Genomic DNA, 22,167 nt, shown 5'->3' on the forward strand with positions numbered 1-22,167 from the left:
GCTTCAGTTTCATCAGCCCAGTGGCCCACCGGTGTCATCTGAGGCTTCAACATGTGTGACTTCTCCGTTGGTTGCTTCTCCAGCTGCTTATGCAGGTGAGCCATTTGGACCACACGCTCACGGTACACAGAGTCATGCTCCAGGTGCCATTCCTTTGGATTCACCCTCGGCTGATTTTCAGCTACCAGGTGCCTCCCAACCTTCAGTGTTTATGGGGGGGTGTTAGTCCCGCAGCAACCTCAGCTTCCTTGGCCTGCGGCCGCTGTGACTCCTTGGCAGCCGTCTGCGGCTCCCTCGGTTCTACCTCCTTATTCTTTGCCTCTTCCTCAGGGTATCTACCCACAAGGTGATACCTCTCTTCCTTTGGGTGACCATTTATTGGTCACAACTAAAGAAAGGATCTGGCGGGGAGAGTACATTGATTTATTTATGCTCCTTTTTCATGAGAATGAGCTCAAACCTAAGGAAGGTCAGGATTTCAAGGAAAGGGAGGTAGCCACAAAAAATAAAGTTGATCGTGTTTGGCCTAACTGGCTCAATGCATATACGATTTATATGGGAGTTATGACGCAGGCTTATCCATCTAGGGCCCTTTCTATGATAAAATATCAGGATATCATTCATCGTGCGTTTCGTGAATTCTCTGGAACTGCTTGGTTGCGGTATGATGAGAATTTCAGGCAAAGGGCGGCATTGGATCCCACCCTTCGCTGGGACATGGAGCATGCTGGTTTGTGGCTTCGCTCCATGACCTCTGCCAGGCCTACTCCGGGCGATAGGGCAGATAGCGGACACCTGTTAGCGAAAGCACAGACTTCCGCCTTTGGCTCTGGCCAAGGTGGGCAGTGGGTTCAATCCCAGCAACTCTGTTGGACATTTAACAGCACTGGCCAATGCCTCAGACGCTCCTGTAGGTTTAGACACGCGTGCAGACTGTGTGGTGGCAATCACCCCAGTTCCTCCTGCCAGTGTGCCCGGCAGGCTCGCCAGGGTACAGGTGAACACCAGCATCCCAAACGGGGGTCCGGCAATAGCGGCGGTACGTCGCAAGGCCAGTAGCCCCATTAAGTTGATTCCCTTGGCCGGATTGTTGGCAGGTTATCCCAATAGGAGTGCTGCTAGTTTCCTGTTGGGCAGTTTTACTGAAGGTTTCCATATACCCTTTGAGGGTCCTAGGGTAGCTACTTCGTCTGCAAATCAGCCCTCTCTTACGACTATGGCCATGGTAGTCTTGGCTAAACTCCATAAGGAGATAAGTGCCAATCGCATTTCGGGCCCCTTTCCTTTTCCTCCATTGGAGAATTTGAGAATTTCTCCTTTAGGCATCGTCCCTAAGAAGCAACCGGGCGAATATCGCCTTATACATAATTTGTCGTTCCCTAAGAGTGCTTCCGTTAATGATGGTATTTCCCCAAGTCACGCATCTGTTAGGTATACATCTTTCGATGAGGCTGTGCGTGTAGTCCGGAGTGCCGGTAAAGGCGCTTTGTTAGCAAAGTGTGATATAAAATCCGCTTTTCGTCTCTTACCAGTGCATCCCGATGATGTCGATTTATTGGGTTTTAAATTTCAAGGCCAGTTCTGTGTTGATAGGGCTATGCCTATGGGATGTTCTGTGTCCTGTGTGGCCTTTGAAGCATTCAGCACTTTCCTAGAGTGGGCATTGCGAAGGAGGACTTCGTCCTCCCTCTCAGCTCATTATCTGGATGATTTTTTGTTTGTAGGGCCGGCAGGGTCTTCCCATTGCTTATATTTGATGCAATCCTTCCAGGCCTTAACTACTGAATTGGGAGTTCCTTTAGCTGTGGAAAAGTCTGAGGGCCCTTCTACTTCACTGACTTTTTTAGGTATTCGGTTGGACTCAATTGCCCAGTCGTCTTGTTTGCCACAGGACAAGTTGCTTGCCTTACGGCAGTGCCTTAGGGATGTTCTTGTATTGAAAAAGATCACATTAGTTCAATTACAGGAAATTGTGGGGCATTTGGTATTTGCCTCTAAAGTTATTTCCCCTGGGCGTGCGTTCCTTAGGCGTCTTTGTGACGCCATGAAAGGAGTGCATTCCCGATTCCATTTTATTAGGGTCACTGCTGGGATGAGAGCAGATTTACATATGTGGCTTGTGTTTTTGGAGGACTTTAATGGCCTCTCCTTTTGGCGCAAAGACTTACTTTTGGAGGCCGAATTGCAGGTTCATTCTGATGCTGCTGGGGGCCTAGGTTTTGGTGTGATATTTAGGTCTCAATGGTGCGCTGGGAGGTGGCCTACCAAGTGGCAGTCCTCTGGTATCACTGGAGATATGACATTCTTGGAATTTTTCCCAATAGTTGTGGCAGTTTATATCTGGCCGCTGGCATTCCAAAACCGTACAGTACGTTTTTGGTGCGATAATTTGGCCACAGTGTGTGTTATCAATGCTCAGACTTCCAAATCTCCTCGTGTTATGCGCCTGGTGCGCACGTTCGTATTACAGTGTTTGCGATTTAATATCCTCTTCATTGCTCGGCATGTTCCAGGTTTGCAAAACTGCGTTGCTGATGCTCTTTCATGCTTACAGATGGTGCGTTTTCGGGAGCTTGCACCTGGAGCAGCTTTGGACCCTGTCTCGGTCCCACCTTTCCTATGGAACCTTGGCAATTAGAAGTTGGGACTGCCATTGCTTCTGCTCTTGCTCCCAGTATTCAGAAAGCGTATGAGCGTTCTTTTGTGAAGTTCCATGCTTTTTGACTAAGCGCTGGTCTGCCTATGGCGTGGCCCATTCCTGCGGCTCATTTGTTGCAGTTTATGCTGCATTTAAAAGGGCAAAGTATTTCTGTTTCTACTATCGCTGGGCACCTCTCTGCGCTGGCCTTTATTTCCAAGGCTCGGGGACTGCCGGATCATTCTGTAGATTTTAGGGTCAGAAAGGTCCTTGAGGGTTGGTCGCGTTCTGCTCCCAGGCCCGCTGACCGGAGGAGGCCAATCACGCCCAATGTCCTCCTCCAGATCCTGGCATTGTTTCGTTCTCTATGCTCATCTCAGTATGAGGCGCACCTTTTCGCCGCAGTAAGTCTGACGACGTTCTACGGTGCTTTTCGCCCTAGTGAAGTCTTAGTCCTCTCTAAGCGCGATGTGTCTTATAGGGCCTTATGCTCTGGCGATTGCACGTTAGGTGCTGATACGGTTAGGTTTTCCCTATGAGTCTCTAAGACTGATCAGAAAGGCTGTGGCAGTATTGTGTTTTTCCGCAGTTGCCAGGTCCCGGAATTATGCCCTATGTCTGCAATGCGTCAATTTCTGTTTCATAGGCCATTGGGCCTGCGTTATCTGTTTATACATGCGGATGGTTCTGCCCTGACTCAATTCCAATTTTGGGCCATTGTTCGGCGGGCCTTGTTGGCCACTGGTCGCGATGCTGGAGTCTATGGGCTGCATTCATTTCGGATTGGAGCGGCCACGGCCGCTGCCCTCGTGGGCATGAGCGTTAGCGACATCCAAGCAATTGGCAGGTGGCGTTCTTCCGCTTTCCAGTCTTATGTCCGTTATTAATTTTAATTTTGTTTTTCTTCAGGTATGTTAAGTCTACCAGTCCCTGCGAGGATCATTCTATGTAGCCATTCCATCTTGTTTTGGGTGCATCGGAGGGCATCTTCATTGTTTTCCAGGACGCAGCTGCAGCTTTCTGCCTCAGCGATAGTTAGTTGGGAGGCACGGAGGGGCATGTTGTGGGATGTGTTGTTGCCTTTGGTGTGTCAAACCATGGCATCTGCGCTCCAGCCCCACGTTTTGTTAATTCATTTGGGGGAGAATGACCTTGTGCAGCAGCCCGGAATGGACTTGCTGCTCAAGGTCACTCGTGATCTCACGTGGTTTAAATGGTATTACCCTGATCTCATATTGGTGTGGTCGGACATGCTTGTGAGATGGGTGTGGAGGGGTGCATGTCACCCTAATAGGATTGATAGGTCCTGAAAATGGGTAAATAGGAAGGTTAGGGGTCTGGTTTTATCCCTTGGTGGGGCATTCATATATCATGATAGGGTTAAGTTCCATTGCCCTCAATTGTTTTGGGATGATGGCGTCCATCTTTCAGAACAGGGGTGTGATTTGTTCCTTGACGATCTTAGGTGGGGCCTTGGTAGTTTGTTTTCTTCGTTGGATTGAGGGGACCAAGCTTCAGCTGATCCCCTCTTGTGGCATGGAATTTGGGCAGGTGAGGTATATTGGGGTTATATTCAGGCGGTTAAGGCATATAGGGAAAAGGGCACTCCCTAGGGAACCATCAAAGCTTAATGCCTGGTGGCGATCTGGGGAGTGTCCTTGTGGGACCTGCTTGCATATCAGGGTGAACGCCTGTACGGCGGGGCCATGGTGCGGAGGTTGGAACCGCAGCTGACTCCAACAGCAAGCTGGGAGGTTTTCACCCGTGTCCTTGACTCTGGAGTCACGGTCTGATGAGAATTATTTGCCTTTAGAAGGCATGGGAGTATTCCCACACAAGTAGGAGGCCTCACCTGCCCGAAGCAATTTAATCTGAAGAATTGGCTTATCTGCATTTGATGTAGAATGTTATATTTAATAAATATAACATTATTCCACCTTGTGTCACGAGTCTTCTTTTGTGTGGGGGCAATGTCTGGCAGTAGAATGAGGCATCAGCTGAACTGCAACATTCGTGTCTGCTTTCCCACTATATACATTTACTACATTATGAGTATTCTAGTAGGCACAGATGAAACCACCCAAACTTTAACATCTTCCTTAGAGATCCTTAGTTCTTCCTGCAACACAAGACAGCTTTTTTGACAGTGGCACCAAGATTGAGAAACTGACTCTCTAGGGAGGTATGGAGCAGAGTTATTCTCTGTTGTTATGAGGGATGGCAAATCTAGCGATTTCAGTTTCTCTCCATTTCTCATTTTTCCAGTTTTAAGTTCAGTTCTCCACATTTCCACATCATTTTGCATTTTTTTTTTAAAAAAAACGCCCTCATGAAAATTCATTAGCATTTTAGTGTGGATTTCTCCTAATATACACATTTTTGCATGCAATTTTGCCTAATATACACATTTTCTCAAAGCAGTTCTCCTGAGTATAATACATTTATAATAATACATAAGTTATTTTCACTAATATATGCATTTTCACACAAACTTTTCCCTGGTATATGCATTTTGTACACATTATTTGGTTGGTGAGCTGTGTTGCAAAATTGAGAGAAGTGCAAATTTTGAAAGGCAACTTGATTTCAGTTTGAGTATTGTTTTGGAAAGTGCCGATTAGGTAGGTTTGCCTTTAAATGCAAATAAGAGTAAATAATTTTTTTTCACATTTCCTAGTTTTTACCGAGGGCAGGGCTAAAACCAATGGGTGGAGATTGCAGATTTTGGCTACATTAGGAGAAATTTCCTAATGACATGAGGTGCTTGATTGTCTTCTTTTGTGGAGATATTTAAGATAAGACTGGATTGCTGTCTTTTGGGGTGCTATAGTTGCACCCTGCATTGTCAGTTCTGCATTGAACAGAGGGTTGGGCTAGATGATCACCAAATTCCATATCAATTTCCTAGTTATATGGTGGCTTTTAAACAAAGGCTTTAAGGATTCCCATTTTTTGCTACTTGTTTATGGCATTGTGGATTTCCTTCTGTTTTGTCATTTATGTGTTGTTTTTGTTTGCTGTTGTTGTTGTTACTGCTGAGCTGAAGGTTCATTGCAAACTCCCTCCCCCTTTTTTTTTCCTGCCGTCCACAGAGTTGCTCCCACTTCACCACCAGGTAGCCGCCATCCCCTGCATCACTGCAAAATGCCCTGGAATTATGCTATGCCATGATGTAAAATCATTAATCCAAGGGTCATTCATGAGAAGCTTGGGGGCAGGGGCTTTTTTGCAGTTGTTTTCCCCACCTGGTAAGATACTCTCATCCTAAATCTTTAGAACTCCACCCCCCAAGTGCTAAAATCCTCCTTGAAATTCATCATATGTAAATGGGGTGATGAAGGTGGCAGTGGGGGAAATGTTTTGTTCAATATTTCAATTTAACATTTCTGAGCTGCCTTGTTAAGGATCCTAGTTCAAGAAAGGAGATATACCTGATCCCATGTTGCACACACTCCTGACCTTTCTATCAAGCTGTCAGAAGCCTCCCAGCCCATGCCCCTTTCTCCAGGCTACACCCCTTACTGGCCCTGTTCTTCATCCTCCTTGAGTGCTTTTGCTGGGCTGGAATATGCCATTGAATTGTGATAATGTCTCTTGCTTGCCAGGATGTAAGATAAAGAGAGGTGTGCATGTGTGCAAGAAGCCTGACCCTTGCATGGCTTAAATGTAACCTTCTGTACAAAATTAAGAGTCACATCTTTTGCTCCACTCATTTTTGCATCTCATCCTGCCTATCACTAGCATGTGGCTCCCAGAATATGGGATTGTGGAGCTTTGGATGAAAATGGTTGGAGGGCAGTTTTGTGTGGCAGGAGACTGCTTCTACTTGACAAGGATCCCCTCCATGATTTTCTATGCCCTATGTCCACCAGTAGAATCAGGCTCCCCACAGCAGACAGTCTCCCTTGCCACAGAGGGCAATGGGAATGGGGTAGAACCAGCATGCTTGCCCCCCAATTCCCCACTCACATGTGGGAAGAGGGATTGAGTGTTAAATCACTTTGAGAAGTGTGGCCTTGTGAGGAGAATAAGAGTCTCCTAAAAACTCTCAGCACCCTTAGCAAATTACACTTCCCAGGACTCTTTGGAGGAATCCACAGAGCTTGGAAAAGTTACTTTTTTGAACTACAACTGCCATCAGCCCAATCCAGTGGCTATGATGGCTGGGGCTGATGGGAGTTATAGTTCAAAAAAGTAACTTTTTCCAAGCTCTGGGAATCCATGACTGTCTAAAGTGGAATAACAGTGGAATAAATGTATGGCATGAATGTGGCCAGGGTGTCTTCCAGTGCAATCAAGGTCACCCCCAAAAACTCCTGCTCAGCTCTCATTTGATCAGCTAACTAGTCCCTGACTGCTGATCAGAGTGGGCAGGAAAGGATGCCATTCTGCAACTAAAGAGGCCAAGTAGACAGTGGAGCTGGCTTATTGAGGTGAGGGTCCCATCCTGTTATGAATGGACTTTGAACTTCTTCATGAGCAGAGCTCACTAGAAATGCAAGTTCCCCTATTGAGAGCAGCAGGATCTTTGGCTGGAGTTACCTGCACATCACCCCCAGAGCATGTATAAATTTACCCTTAACCCAATAACACATACACTGAAAGTAAAATAAAGAGTGGTTTTATTAAGAGAAGAAACAAGGAAAAATATTGCAGTTTACAATTACAGTTAACAATGAGCAGCTTTCTAACTATTATTCATTCATTCAGCGACACTGGATAGACTAAAGCAAAGAGACTAACCCTATGAACATTTTCACATTAAGCTCACCCACACAGAAAGAAAAAGGAAGGGGAAAAAGGCCCAGAAGTTGCATATACCTTTCCTGGAGAGTTGCTGCAAGACTAAAGCTGAGAGAGACTTTCATATCTAGCCCAATGAGCCAAAAGCTCTGCCCTTGTGTAACCAGTGCTAGATTTGAAAGATCTCACTCAAAATCCTTAGCTCTGAAATTGTCCCAAAGATGCTAGCGTGCGTTGGTAAGAAAAGCAGCTGTTGGAGCCCTCCAGAAGAGGAACTCCTGACCCCTCCCAACCCCTCATGTGACCAACCCATTCCCTGATAAGTTCTCCCTGCTGTAAATTCCTGATGATTCCTAAAGGTTACGAATTATCCTAATCGATGTAGTGGTTAAGGTGTTGGACTGCGACCTGGGAGACCAGGGTTCGAATCCCCACATAGCCATGAAGCTTACTGGGTGACCTTGGGCCAGTCACTGCCAGAGCTTGGAAGTAACTCGTTATTTTAATGTGTTACTTGTAATTAGTTACAATTTTAGATAACGAGTGGGTAATTCCATTACATTTGGCAAGTAACGGAACGACTAGTAATTTCCCTACTTTTCAGCTGCAACTTTAACGTTTCCACGTTAGGTTGGACTTTACTTGGGGGCGGGAACAAGGGGAAGTCAGCTCCTGGCTGTGATTGGTTAACACAAGACATGTGCCTCACACTGATTGGACCTCTGCACAGACTCTCTCTTCCCTCGTGATCTGTGTTAGGAGGCACGAGGGAAGAGGTGAATAGGCAGGGGGGGCCTGCTAGCGTCTGACTCTGAGAGGAAAAAATTGATGCCGGAGGAAAAAGCCAGGGCAAGGACAAGGAGGAGAAGGCAGCAGCAGAATGGCGAAGAGCTGTGGAGGTGAGTGACGATGATTTGTGTGTGTGTGTGTGTGTGTGCCCCGGTGTGTGTGTTTTTGGCTGGAGTCTCTGGTTTTGGGGGGGGCTCCGGCTCTCTGGCTACCACCCCTTACTCTCCGGACTCTCAGCTTCAATTTTAAAAAAAAGTAAGTTTCTAGGTGTTCTAATTCCCGAGATATTCACCAAAACGTCAACAGCCCCCCTGCACAACTTTTTTTTAAACAGATCCATGCTCTAGCTACAACTCCCATCAGCCCAATCCAGTGGCCATGCTGGCTGGGGCTGATGGGAGTTGTAGTTTAAAAAAGTAACTTTTCAAAGCTCTGGCTGTAACCCCGCCCTTTCATGATTGTAGCCAATGACACCAGAGTTGTGACTTGTTGATCCAGGCATGCCTAGGCTGAACGTCAGAATATGGTGGCTTTGAGTTTTTTGCAGTTTGCATAAGTAATATGGCTTAATGTTTTTTTTCCTCTTCTGTCCAAGAGTCAGACCCTGGGCTATGAAATATGAAAGTATTTAATCCAATATCTGCTTTTCTGGGAGTAAAGCCAGTTCTGGGAGTAAAGCATGTACCTGGAGTAAACCCCATTGAACTCCATTAGGACTTGCTTTTGAGTAGACATGGTTAGGATTGTGCTGTAAATTAATGGGACGTGAGTAAACATAGCGCAGACTTGTGTTTTTTTTAAAAAATGAATGAAGTTTATTTATTTTTATTTATTTATTATTTGATTTATATCCCGCCCTTCCTCCCAGTAGGAGTCCAGGGCGGCAAACAAAAGCACTAAAAACACTTTAAAAATCATAAAAACAGACTTTAAAATATATTAAAACAAAACATCTTTAAAAACATTTTTAAAAGCTTTAAAAACATTTTTTTTTAAGAAAAAGTTTAAAAACATATTAAAAAGCAATTTCAACACAGACGCAGACTGGGATAAGGTCTCAACTTAAAGGACTTGTTAAAAGAACAAGTTCCTTATCACTTGAGGCTGCAGTTTTCCCTGGTTGAGTAAGCCCCATTGAATACATTGGGACTTGCTTCTGAGTAAACAAACATAGGATTGCACTATAAATATCTTTACAGGTTATATAAATAAACATATTTGATAGTCATGCTTATATAAATATTTTCATAGAATCATAGAATAGCAGAGTTGGAAGGGGCCTATAAGGCCATCAAGTCCAACCCCCTGCTTAATGCAGGAATCCAAATCAAAGCATTCCCGACAGATGGCTGTCCAGCTGCCTCTTCAATGCCTCCAGTGTCGGAGATCCCACTACCTCTCTAGTAATTAGTTCCATTGTATGGCTCTAACAGTTAGGAAGCTTTTCCTGATGTCCAGTCGAAATCTGGCTTCTTGCAACTTGAGCCCATTATTCTGTGTCCTGCACTCTGGGATCATCGAGAAGAGATTCTGGCCCTCCTCTGTGTGGCAACCTTTCAAGTACTTGAAGAGTGCTATCATATCTCCCCTCAGTCTTCTCTTCTCCAGGTTAAATATGCCCAGTTCCTTCAGTCTCTCCTCATAGGGCATTGTTTCCAGTCCCCTGATCATCCTTGTTGCCCTCTTTGGAACCTGTTCCAGTTTGTCTGCATCCTTCTTGAAGTGCAGAGACCAGAACTGGACACAGCACTCAAGATGAGGCCTAACCAGTGCTGAATAGAGGGGAACTAATACTTCACATGATTTGGAAACTATACTTCTGTTAATGCAGCCTGATATAGCATTTGCCTTTTTTGCAGCCACATCACACTGTTGGCTCATATTCAGCTTGTGATCAACAACAATTCCAAGATCCTTCTTGCATGTCATACTGCTGAGCCAAGTATCCCCCATCTTATAACTGTGCATTTGGTTTCTTTTTCCTAAGTGTAGAACTTTGCATTTATCCCTGTTGAATTGCATTCTGTTGTTTTCAGCCCAATGCTCCAGCCTATCAAGGTCCCTTTGAATTTTCTTTCTGTCTTCCATGGTATTAGCTATGCCCCCCAATTTTGTATCATCTGCAAATTTGATAAGCATGCTCTGTACCTCCTCATCCAAGTAGTTAATAAAAATGTTGAAGAGCACTGGGCCCAGGACCGAGCCCTGTGGTACCCCACTCATTACTTCCACCCAGTTTTATCATGCTTTGTCCCTATAAGTATCCAATTGCATACTATGGTTGTACAATACTTCCTTTACATTTTAAGTATGCCTTGGGGTAGTCATGGTTCTCCATTGTTTTCATCCTGAGGGGCAGATAGGCTGAGAAATGGTGAGTAGCCCATGGTCACCCACTACACTTTATAGCTTATTTCCATTTTGAAAAATTAATTAAAACAATTTACATGCAGGCAAAATTTATTAAGCGGATTCACACAATATGTGTAAAGCACATCCAACTCGCATTTAAAGCACATGACTTCCCCTAAAGAATTCTGGGAAGTGTCATTTCCCCCTCACAGTTATAGTTCTCACCACTCTTAACAAACTGCAGTTCCCATGATTCTGTGGTGGGATTCATGTGCTTCAAATGGGTGTTGAATGTGCTTTAAAGGAATGGTGTGGATCTGCCCTAGGTATGATGTTCATTCAAGAGTGAATTGAAAAGAACAATTTTAAAAGATACTATATATATATATATATATATAAATATATATATATATACAGAAAGAAAGAAAGGAGAGATGTAAAGGGGAGTATTTCTTTAGATGTTACCCTACTTTCCATTTTTGCTTTCCATTTGCTTCTAGCCCTATTCTGTCACTCTCCAGTACACATGAAGGATTGGCAGTGAGGGCAACTCCCAAACCTGGCTGTTGCACCTCCAAGTTAGTTACTTAGAACTAGGTATGCCTTTCCTATCTACGATGTATTTCTATAAATGAAATAGCTTTTCTTATTTTACTAAGTCTTACGTCTCAGTGATCTCAGTGCAGGGTAAAAGCCTGCCACAAACACACACATTGGCACACACAAGCATCATAGACTGTTGACAATCTCTGCTAATATCTATACAAATGTACATAACATGCATCACCTGAACTCACATGATCTAGAGTTACCTTAGATCTTGCAAGATTTGCAAATGAGAAGCAATAGGGTTTTATATTAGTTCTGATTGTCTATTGGGCTATCATAGGTTATATGTTTTTTTCATTTTCTATGGGAAAAACTCCAACTTCAGTGGAATTTATGTGATGTGTTCTAATCATTTGAATGTGGCTAATGAATGCTTTATTCTTTCATCAGAACTTTAGCAGTAGTACTAAAATATTAATAAAAAAGAAAAGGGAAAGAAAAAATACTTTACATACATCATTCAGCTGTATTGCTAATTATAGATATAGATATAAAAGATAAACGGCATTTTGTCAAAAGTATTTTTGTCTACATTTTATACCTCATCCTTGGTTTTCCAAGCTTGGCATGGAATGCTTCTCATACAGAATTAATTTGAAATGCTGCATATTTATTATCATAATCATCATATTCAAAATAAAAAATATATGTACCGCCTTCAAGTTGATTCCAACTTATGGTGACCCTATAAATAGGGTTTTCATGAGGCTGAGAGGCAGTGACTGGCCCAAGGTCACTCAGTGAGCTTCATGGCTATGTGGGGATTTGAACCCTAGTCTCATTTTGTTCTCACAACAACCCTGTGAGATAGTAGGTTAGACTGGCCCAGGCAGGGTTATTTAGTGAGCAAAAATGATGCAAATAGGATCTCTTTTAATTGTGCTATCGACCTGCTTACTTCCACTCTGACTGGGGGATCTTGCAGCATGGGGAAGAGATGGGGGCACATCACAGCTGAAGTTCACCCATATAGGAGCATTATCTCTTGTTTATTACAGAGACGCCTGTTGCAGGTTTTGCTGCTGAGAGCAGCAGTCAGTTAGTGCGGCCACTTGAGTCACAGCTTGTTGATCCTGAGGAGGCAAAACTAGAAAGTGAGGTTCAGAAAGGAGGCCCTATGCACGAGGAGGAGGAGGGCATGAAGCAGTGCCAGTTGCCCACAGCCACATCTGCAGAACAGCAAGTACCATGGTTTGGCTTTGAGAAAACTTGTACATTCGTGAGCCAGAGTGGGAAAAATGTTGTTGTACGATGCAATTACTGCCTTCCAAGGATCAAAAATCTGAGATCAGCTGTTTCCCCCTCATCCAATGTGAAGAAACATTTTGAGGTAAGCCTTTGTCATGCTGGTCCTCAAAGAGTGTCCACTGTCTATTTATGTTTAAATTGTGAAGTTCCTCTTCCATTTTTTCTTGGATTCATGCTTTGTTCTTCTTCCTCAGAGGGCACACCCTGAGAAGCTGAGAGCAATTGAAGAAGCAATAAAGGCAAGGAGACGTGGCCTTCCTGAACCAATGCATGACACCCCTCCTCCCAAAATGCTGAAGCAGCAGCAGACAACCCTTGAGAGGCGGGGATCTGGCAGGGAGCCTGTCACCCAGAGCAATCTCGACAGGAGAATCATTGATTTCATTGTAGAGGAGACATTACCACTTCAGACTGTGGACAAACCATCATTCATTAATCTGGTTCCAATTGGACTCCCCAAAGATCTCACCATCATATGTGCCAAGACTCTGAGAGACAGAATTGAGAAGAGAGCATGCCACATGAGAGAAACTCTTGCAAACCGAATGGGTGCTGTGGCATATATAGCAACCACTGCAGATTGTTGGACCAATGGCAAGAAGAGTTACTTTGGGGTAACAGCCCACTGGATCAACCCAACTACCCTGAAATGTGAGGTCGGGGCCTTGGCTTGTAAGCGTCTGAAGGGGCGCCATACATACGATGTCCTTTCAAAAACACTGCATGATGTACATGTGCAGTACAGGATCCACAACAAAGTTATGTGCACTACTACAGACAATGGCTCCAACTTTATGAAAGCGTTCAGAGTTTTCATGGCCAAAGAACCAGTGGAAGCTGCAGGCACCAGTGACGATGATGGTGATAACCAGGAGGAGGAGGAGGCTGAGGTGGAGTTTGTGCCTATCTGTGAGATCCTGGACACAAGACCTGAGGCAGAGGAAGAAGCTGCAGACTCAGGACAGGATTTTGTTTTACCACCACACCAGAGATGTGCTAGCCACACCCTCAACCTTGTGGCAACACAAGACATAGAGGCCATGCTTTCTGACTCCTCCAAAAGTAGTCTTCTTGGTCCTTTCAAGAAACAGTTTCGTTTCTTGATGGGAAAGTGCAGCAAGTTGTGGTCCAAGCAGAACCAGTCAGCCCAGATTGCTGAGTATATCCGTGCGCAATGTGGTGTGTATCTGAAGGTACCGAATAAGACCAGGTGGAATTCCACCTTTGATGCGTTGAAGCAACTACATGAGCTCCTGTCAACTGTGCCACTAAAAATGCATGCCATAATGGACCGCTGCTCCTTGTCCAGGATCACAGCTGCTGAGATTGAAGTGGTACAGGAATACCTGTACAGGAATACCACCATACAGGATTATGGAGCCACTAGCCCAGTCCCTATATATCCTGCAATGGGAGAACGGCATGTTCATGGGGTATTTGCTACCAACGCTCTGCAATCTGGACCGCAAGTTAGAAGGACTGGAAAACAAACCTGAGAGGTACACATACTGTTTTCAGCTGCTGAGAGGTGTGCGCGAAGCCCTAAGAAAGCGGTTTGCAGCTATCTGGGAGGACAAGAGGCTTCTTCTGGCAGCCTGCCTACACCCTCGCTTCAAACTAGATTGGCTGGAATCGTGTCAGGCCACCACCCATACCAACAAGTAAGAACATTAGGGAAGCCCTTTGGGTGGATTACTCCAAGGGAAATGTTGTCTCAAGGGAGGCATCAGAGGGCTTAAGGTGGTAGGCAGGGGCTGGTCCTTTTCTTCCTGGGGCTCCTCATCACAACCTTGGGTTGCTGCAGGTAATCCTTAAAGGTCTGCTGTGCTGCCCCATGAGTGTGGTGACTTGGTCACCTTCCTACCTTCCATGTCATCATCCACAGGCTCAGGCTGGACCCTGAACCAGGGGACATGACAAGCATCAGGAAATGAAGAGCAGATGATGGTTTCCTAACATATATGTGTTAACATATCCTCTCTCTTTCTTAGATACACAATGGAAGCCTTGCTGAAAGCTGAAATAAAGATGGGTGTACTTAATGAGGACAGTGATCAGTCTTCAGATAAAGACCAGGAAGGAGATGACTTAGCAGATGACTTCTTTAACTTTCTGCACCAGGGCAAGAAGTCAGCAGTGGACACTGCTGAGGAGGAACTGGTGAGGTACCTGAGGTCTCCCAGCAGGGAAGTGTCATCACTCCATGGCTTTCCACGTGTGCTGCGGTGTTTTTTGCAGCACAACACAGGCATGCCTTCAAGCGCCGCAGTAGAACGCCTGTTCAGTACTGGTGGCAACGTAATGACTGTAAAAAGACATTCCTTGTCTGACATGCTCTTTGAGCAGCTTGTTCTTTTGAGACATAACAGAAACATATTATAAAAGCATTTCAAGTGTAAAATTTGATTTCAAGAGTTGGGGTATCTTCATTGCTGGGGGGGATGTGAGATTCTGTTATGCCATTATGTTAATCTTCAAGTGTTGGGGTATCTTCATTGCTTGGGGGGATGTGAGATTCTATTATGCCATTATGTTAATCTTACAGATAATTTTTTTTATTCTACTACCCCCTGTGTGTGTGTGTTTATTTTTAATATTGTTTTAGGCTTCTTAGATGTGCAGCAGCCAAGGCCAGCACCTTGTAGGAGTTTTTTTTAAAAAGTAACTGAAATGTAATTGTAGTGATTACTTTTGAGAAAAAGTAAAGTAATCAGTTACTTTCAGAGCAATTGTAATTGTAACAGTAATTACTACTTTTTTGGGCCAAGTAATTATAACTGTAATTTATTACTTTTTAAAAGTAATTTTCCAAGCTCTGGTCACTGCCTCTCAGCCTCATGAAAACCCTGTTCATAGGGTTGCCATAAGTCGGAATTGACTTGAAGGCAGTACATTTACACTTTTATGTAAAACCGTTTCTTTCTATAATGATTCTTCCTGGGCAACATTCCCCAAATTTCCATAGTAGACAGGGAGTCTATACCCTCAGGCTTTCACGATATGTTATCAGGGGTCACAGAGAGGCTGTTTCCCAGGAATCTTTGCTGTTATAGGTTTTCCAAACTCTGGTTCACTGAGGTGAATCAAAGATAAAAAATTCCCAGTATTTGATTTCTCATTACAGCTCCCCTCCTCATTAATGAGCGTGTTCAATCTCACTTAACTAAGGCTTCCTTAACTTGTTCCGGAACTCGATGCGTTCCTCCAACTTCCTCAGATTTCAAGCCTGGAATATCATCCATTTGATCAAAATTAGCATTCCAATTATTGCCACATATTATCCAGTTAATATGGCCACCATTGGATAATAGTCAAAGCCTCAGAAGGGTCTTGGCTCCATCCAAACAATGTGCCCCATCATTTGTGTGCTGCTATATCTTTAATTTTGGCTGCAATTCCAGTAATAGCTTGATTTTCATGCTTTACCTGGAAAGCTTGTTCCCCCATATTTTTAACTGTTCCCAATTGTGTCTGAAATGTAGAGTGTGAAAACAACCCCTGTAAATCTTTAAGGTCATATCCTAGAGATACTGGAATGATTCTATTATGAAACTCTGGGCATAGTTGGATCTTTTGAAGTATCCAAAAAGGGATTTGGAAAGAAAAGTCACTTCCTAATTAAAATATTGCAGATACATCCATTAAAGAAAAATTGATGAAGATGTGCAAATACCGTTGCTCATTATTACACACATTCTCATACATCCATTGACTTGACACACATTGACTGGACAACCGGTTGTCTCTCTCACACACAAACATTCTTTCCCCACACAGACCAGAGCAAACCATGCCTTGATATTTTAGAGAAAGAAGTAGAGATAAACATCATAGCATTTACAATTAATAGGAAGGTAAAGGTTGAATAGTCAGAACATTAAACATTATAAGACCCAACACAAACATATACAAATCTGCTTTCTTCAATGTTTACATTAAACATTGATTATGACTAGAGCAACAATTACAATCCCTCTCATTGGCCATACAAGCTGGTGTTGCAGTAACAGCTTCCCCAGCCCCTATGTTAACACCCAACCAGTGAGGGGAGAGAAACTCGTCCCTGGATGATGTTGCAGGAGTGGCAGGCACCAACACACAGACAGGCGATACTGAATGTAGAGATGCTGCTTATACCAGGCTGCTTCAAGAAGTCAGGAATAGTGAGAGCAGCCTTATCTGCAATGAAAAGAAGAAGAACCCACTGTAGTGAGGATCACATTAATTTTCAGCAGGCGTATTAATTAGACTCTCAGATTCATGAGTGTCTGTGACGAATGGGCTGGATCTAGATCCAAATTAGTCATGTTACTTATGACTAGGGATGAGGGAGAAATTTGATTCAATTTGCATTTAAAGCCAAATCTTTCAAATTCACACTTTCCAAAACAGTATAACAGAAACAGCTATCCTTCGAAATTTACATTTCTCCAAATTTTTCAGTGTTGTTCTTCAACCAAATAATGTTTACAAAAATGCATATATTAGGGGAAAGTGTGCATGAAATGAATAAAATGTAAATGTACTACCTTCAAGTCGATTCCGACTTATGTCGACCCTATGAATAGGGTTTTTGTGGTAAGTGGTATTGAGAGGTGGTTTTAGCATTGCCTTCTTCTGAGGCTGAAAGGCAGTGACTGGCCCAAGGTCAGCCAATGCACCTCATGGCTGTGTGGGGATTCGAACCTTGGTCTCCCAAGTTGTAGTCCAACACACTAGCCACTATGCAACACTTTCTCTCATAAAAAGAATAGTGAAAATAACATACAGAAATGTATTACATTACGAGAAAATGCTTGCAAAATATGTACATTAGTCAAAATGGCTTACAAAATGTGTGTATTAGGAGACATTTGCACTAACATGCTGAAGGATTTTCATGATGTTTTTTTAAAAAAGAATTGCTACAGAAATGCAGAGAGCTGAAAGTGAGAAACTGACAGAACCCACTGACAGATCCTTCCATCCCTACTCATGACAAACTTGATTCCCATTGACCTTAGTGGGATATAAGCATGACTCCCAACCCAATACAGCCAGAGATCATGGCACGAGATTATCATCTTTATTTCACTACTAAACTGTGAATGGCAAAGAAACGTGGGGTGCTTCCAATCCACATGAAGGCTTCCCATGTGCACAAGTCTGAATATGGCTATATGAGTTTTCTGTGCTTCCACATCTCATATCTTTCACTTTCTACCCAAACTGCTTGAATGGTATATCCACTAGGCCTGTCCAGTTAGCAACCCACACCAATCAAATGCAGCTCAACAGCCAGCCATGTCTTATGGCCCACAAGGGGCTCAATAAAAACGTTGTTTTTGTTTTTCCCTGTCAAGGCTAAAACAAAGGGGTTGCCAGGCATTAACTGTGAGCTGGGCTGAGCTGACAGATTACTGTGTTTCAGTTCTCATATTGTTTCAGAAAGTGTGAATTTGATAGATTTGGCTTTAAATGTGAACTAAAATGAATTACTTCCCCATCCTAGTAGATGGCTGAGTTCAGAAGCTTCAGTGGGGTTCCATTGTAGGAGAGGTCCTATTCCCTGCCCCAGAAGTCATTATGCCATGCAAGCAGTATATAAATCAATGATGATGATGATTATGAAGAAGGAAGAAGAAATACCACCACCACCAACAACAACAACATTTTTTTAAAAGGCTGACAAACTGACTTTGGGGCTGATTTCAACACTGCAGGACTGCCTATCTCTGCTATTGTGTCCTAGCATTGCACTCTGGTTTTGAAGCCCTCTTGGTTGTGCCACAATCATGGTAAATGGCAAGCAGGAGGGGGGCTTCTCTGGGGCAGTCCCCTTTCCATTTATTTATTTATTTATTGTATTTGTATACTGCCCCATAGCCGAAGCTGTCCGGGCAGTTTACAACAATTAAAAAAATTAAAAACAAATATACAAATTTTAAAACACATTTTTAAAAAGCAATTTTAAAATACATGCTAAAATGCCTGGGAGAAGAGGAGAGTCTTGACATGGCGCCTAAAAGATAACAGTGTTGGCACCAGGCGCACCTCATCAGGGAGATCATTCCATAATTTGGAGGCCACCACTGAGAAGGCCCTCTTCCTTGTTGCCAGACTCCCAGCTGCCCTCGGAGTAGGCACCCGGAGGAGGGCCTTAGATGTCTCTTTTCAGTTCCCCGCCTTTCCTCAAACTAACGCTAACACAGACACAGAAAATAACTTCCTTGCTGGGGCAGGGGAGGCTCTCTCCTGAAAGAATTCTTAATGGTCCACAATAGTTCCTTAGCCAATTCTTACACTTGTTAATGGGGACACTTGACAGACTTGGCTGAATCCATTAACTTATGAATTGAACTAGTCAGACCAGTAGAACATGTTTCTTTGTTGCATATCCAACTTCCAGATACAAGATCACAGGTATGAAGAGGACTCAAAGAGATAATCTATCTCAACCCCCAATTCCATAACTCTGTTGTCCTTTGTTAAAAGAAAAGGTGCAAGAGCAATCCTATCCTACCCAGAGAGTGCAAGGATGAAGAACAGGATTGCTCTGTTGACAATAGGATTGCTTTGTTTTTATTGAGAGATGGGCTGTTGCCTCATTTTTGTCAAGTAACCCATTTACCAACTGAAGATGGAGAAAAGCACATGCAACCCTTAGTTTGCTTGCAGGTGCGTCACTACCAGGGTGGCGAGGGTGCAGACCGCACCTGGGTGACACCCTGAGGGGGGTGACACCCAGAGCGGCCCTGCCCTGCACCATTGCCCAGCAAAGGAGCCGAGAAGCGCTTCGGGTCGGCGCAGCCAACTCCTCCTCGGAGGCGGGCGGGCGAGATGGAAAGCAGGCGCCCGCTCGCTGGCGGTGAAGCCAGGACGGGCCTTCCACTGCCAGCCTGGAGCGTGTGCGCACGCGCAGGAGGGCACGCGCCGGAGGTCTCCACCCCCACACTCCCGCTAGTGACGCCGCTGTTTGCTTGGGTAATCAAGTGAAGGGTATATAGGTGACCTCAGCGAGGCAAAGGCAACACCCGGCGATTCACTGGAGGAAATGTAAATGGAGTGATTCCACATAAGTAAATTAGGCTCAAACAGTGTACGTGGTTAGTGCAGTGAATAAAACACTACTCATTGAGGCAAATCAGATGTATGCTTCTTGCTGGTGTTCCTATAGGTTTTTGTAAGACCAGATGGTGTTATGAGGTATGAGGTAGATAAAAAGAAGGGGAAATGTTATTTATGACCTTGAACAAGGTTCAAATAAAAGAGGTAAGAACAATAAATCAATAAATGAGACATTAGTAAGATAGAGCCTACACAGAGAAAAGGTCATATGGTAGACATTCTAATTAGCATGAAAAAGAAAAGAAAGAGAATAGTTTGAAGAAGAATGAGCTATAAATGCCAAGTAAAAGAAATCAGAGTGATATAGCATGGTTGCAAGTTGGAGAGAGAGAGAGAGAGAGAGAGAGAGAGAGGCAGGAGAATAGTTTGAAACTTTTTACTGCTTTGTTGAGCAAGTCAGGCTAGAAAAAATATATGAGGCAAGTAGGAAACCAGGGCAAACGGTAATTCATTGCTTTAGAGAGTGACATTGATGCTAATAGCAAAAAGGTTCGGTGGATGTTGAATACATCACAGTCCTGGATAGTAGCTGTGGGCATGGTGCAGGCACTGGTCATAATAATAGCAGAAATACTCTCCAAAGTGAGCAGGCTATTCATGAAATTGACCATAGTCATAAGTCAAACGAAGGGGAATTTGGGAAGAAAGAACACAAAGAGGAAATGAGGGTTTGCTCTAGTAAGCATGGAAGTAGGCACAATTGTAAGTAATGCAGAAACTGTGGGCATATTTCTATAGGGAGATGGCCAGTGGTTGATTTCTTGCAGCAGAATTGCTAGGCTTTGCATTTCCATAGGAATGGCACCCTCTGATGTAGACGCCCTGCCCTTGTTTAGCATGCTGGTACTTAATTATAAAGAAAGTCCACTCCATATGTGCCCTGAGGGAGTCTGTGATAACATTAGGTATATATGAAATGGAAATGGACTGCCTTCAAGTCGATTCTGACTTATGGTGACCCTATGAATAGGGTTTTCATGATAAGCAGTATTCAGAGGTTGTTTACCATTGCCTTCCTCTGAGGCTGAGAGGCAGTGACTGGCCCAAGGTCACCCAGTAAACTTCATGGCTGTGTGGGGATTTGAACCCTGGTCTCCCAGGTCGTAGTCCACCAACTTAACTACTACACCACACTGGCTCTTAGGTATATATACAGACACTAAATGTCTGCTCCTGGTAGGTGCGTGTTAGGGGTGGGGCTAACAAGCATGTGAGGTTGCAGATTGAGCTGGCAGCCTAATCCAATTTACCCCTCCACATGTTGAGTGGGTATGTGGAGGAACCACACAATCGGTGTCTGTATGTGCACATACATATGCATGCGTATAGGGGCCCTGTTTGTGTGCCAAAGCCTGATTACCTAGGGTTCCTGCTCCCATGGAGGAGCCCCTACAACAGTGGTGGCTGCTGCCCAATGGGACTGGTGGGCCGGAAGGCAGAGAGCCCAAACAGTAGGTGGAGCCAGGGGCATGGCAGGCAGAGCCAACTCATCCTAGTTTTGTTGCCACCCTCCTCCCTACTGAGTAATAGAAGGGGCAGCTCTGAGACAAAGGAGGAGGATTATCCTCTGGACTGGTTGCAAGTAGGAAGGCTGGCAAGAGGGGGGCTGGCTGAGGCCAGACTGAAGTTTGTGGGGGAGTGCTGATGGACCTGCCTCCACTGTCCTACCCTTGCACATTTATACATGCAGAGGGCCCCTTCACCTTAATGCAGAACATGCAGTTGCCAGGGGCAGCACCACTATGCACTTTGGCAAGGAGCGGGCAGAGCTGGTGGGCCCGAACCTGCTCTCACAACTTTCTTTGAACATGTGAAGGGGTTTGCAGACAACCCCCCCCCTGTCACCGATGGTCAGTTCTTTTGGATACCATAAAGATGACTAATTGCAAGGGATGCAAACATCTTTAACGCCTTTAGGAGCCAGATACAAAAGAGAAATTGGCTTTCTGACCTCTGCAGCAACCTACGTATCTGTCACCAGGTCCTATTTGTAAAGCACCATTTGTGAAATGCTGTCTCCGTCTGGCACCCTCCTTGCCAGGTTTTAGGTGTCAGGCTAAGGCGCACACATGCTACACATCCACATGCATATACACACATTGCATGAGGACTGCATGGATGGTAAGCCACCCATTTGAAGGCCACATGCCAACAATGGGTCCATTCAGACAGAAACAGTGGAGGCAGAACATAACCATCGTGACTTGCAGCCATTGATAGCTTTATTCATAAATCTGTCCACTCCTCTTTTTAAGCCATCCAGTTTGGTGGCAACTACAACCTGTTGTGGTAGCAGACGTCATAGTTTAACTGTGTGCTATGTGAAGAAGTGCTTTCTTTTGCCTGTCCTGAATTTTCCAGTGTTCAGCTGCCTTGGATCCAATGGGGAGGAGTGAAAGCGCTGCCTTTTATTCTTCACAGAAAGATGTATGAAGAGTATAAGGCAGGATGTCAACTCATCCAGTCATTCCCAAAACAGCGCTGGGTGGGATGGATGCCACAGCACTGAGATGGGAAGATAGAGCCCTCTGCCTGCAGAGGGGTTTTGCCTCCCCGTCTCAGTGGTGAGCACCACAGCACTGTGATTGGGAGATAAAGCTGAAGGGGCTGGTAGGCCACTTCCTGTGGTTTGGCAGGCTGGACCCAAGCCACAGGGCTGCAGGCACACCACCCCTGACCTA

This window comes from Rhineura floridana, chromosome 7 (assembly GCF_030035675.1).
Source record: "Rhineura floridana isolate rRhiFlo1 chromosome 7, rRhiFlo1.hap2, whole genome shotgun sequence".
Lineage (NCBI taxonomy): Eukaryota > Metazoa > Chordata > Lepidosauria > Squamata > Rhineuridae > Rhineura > Rhineura floridana.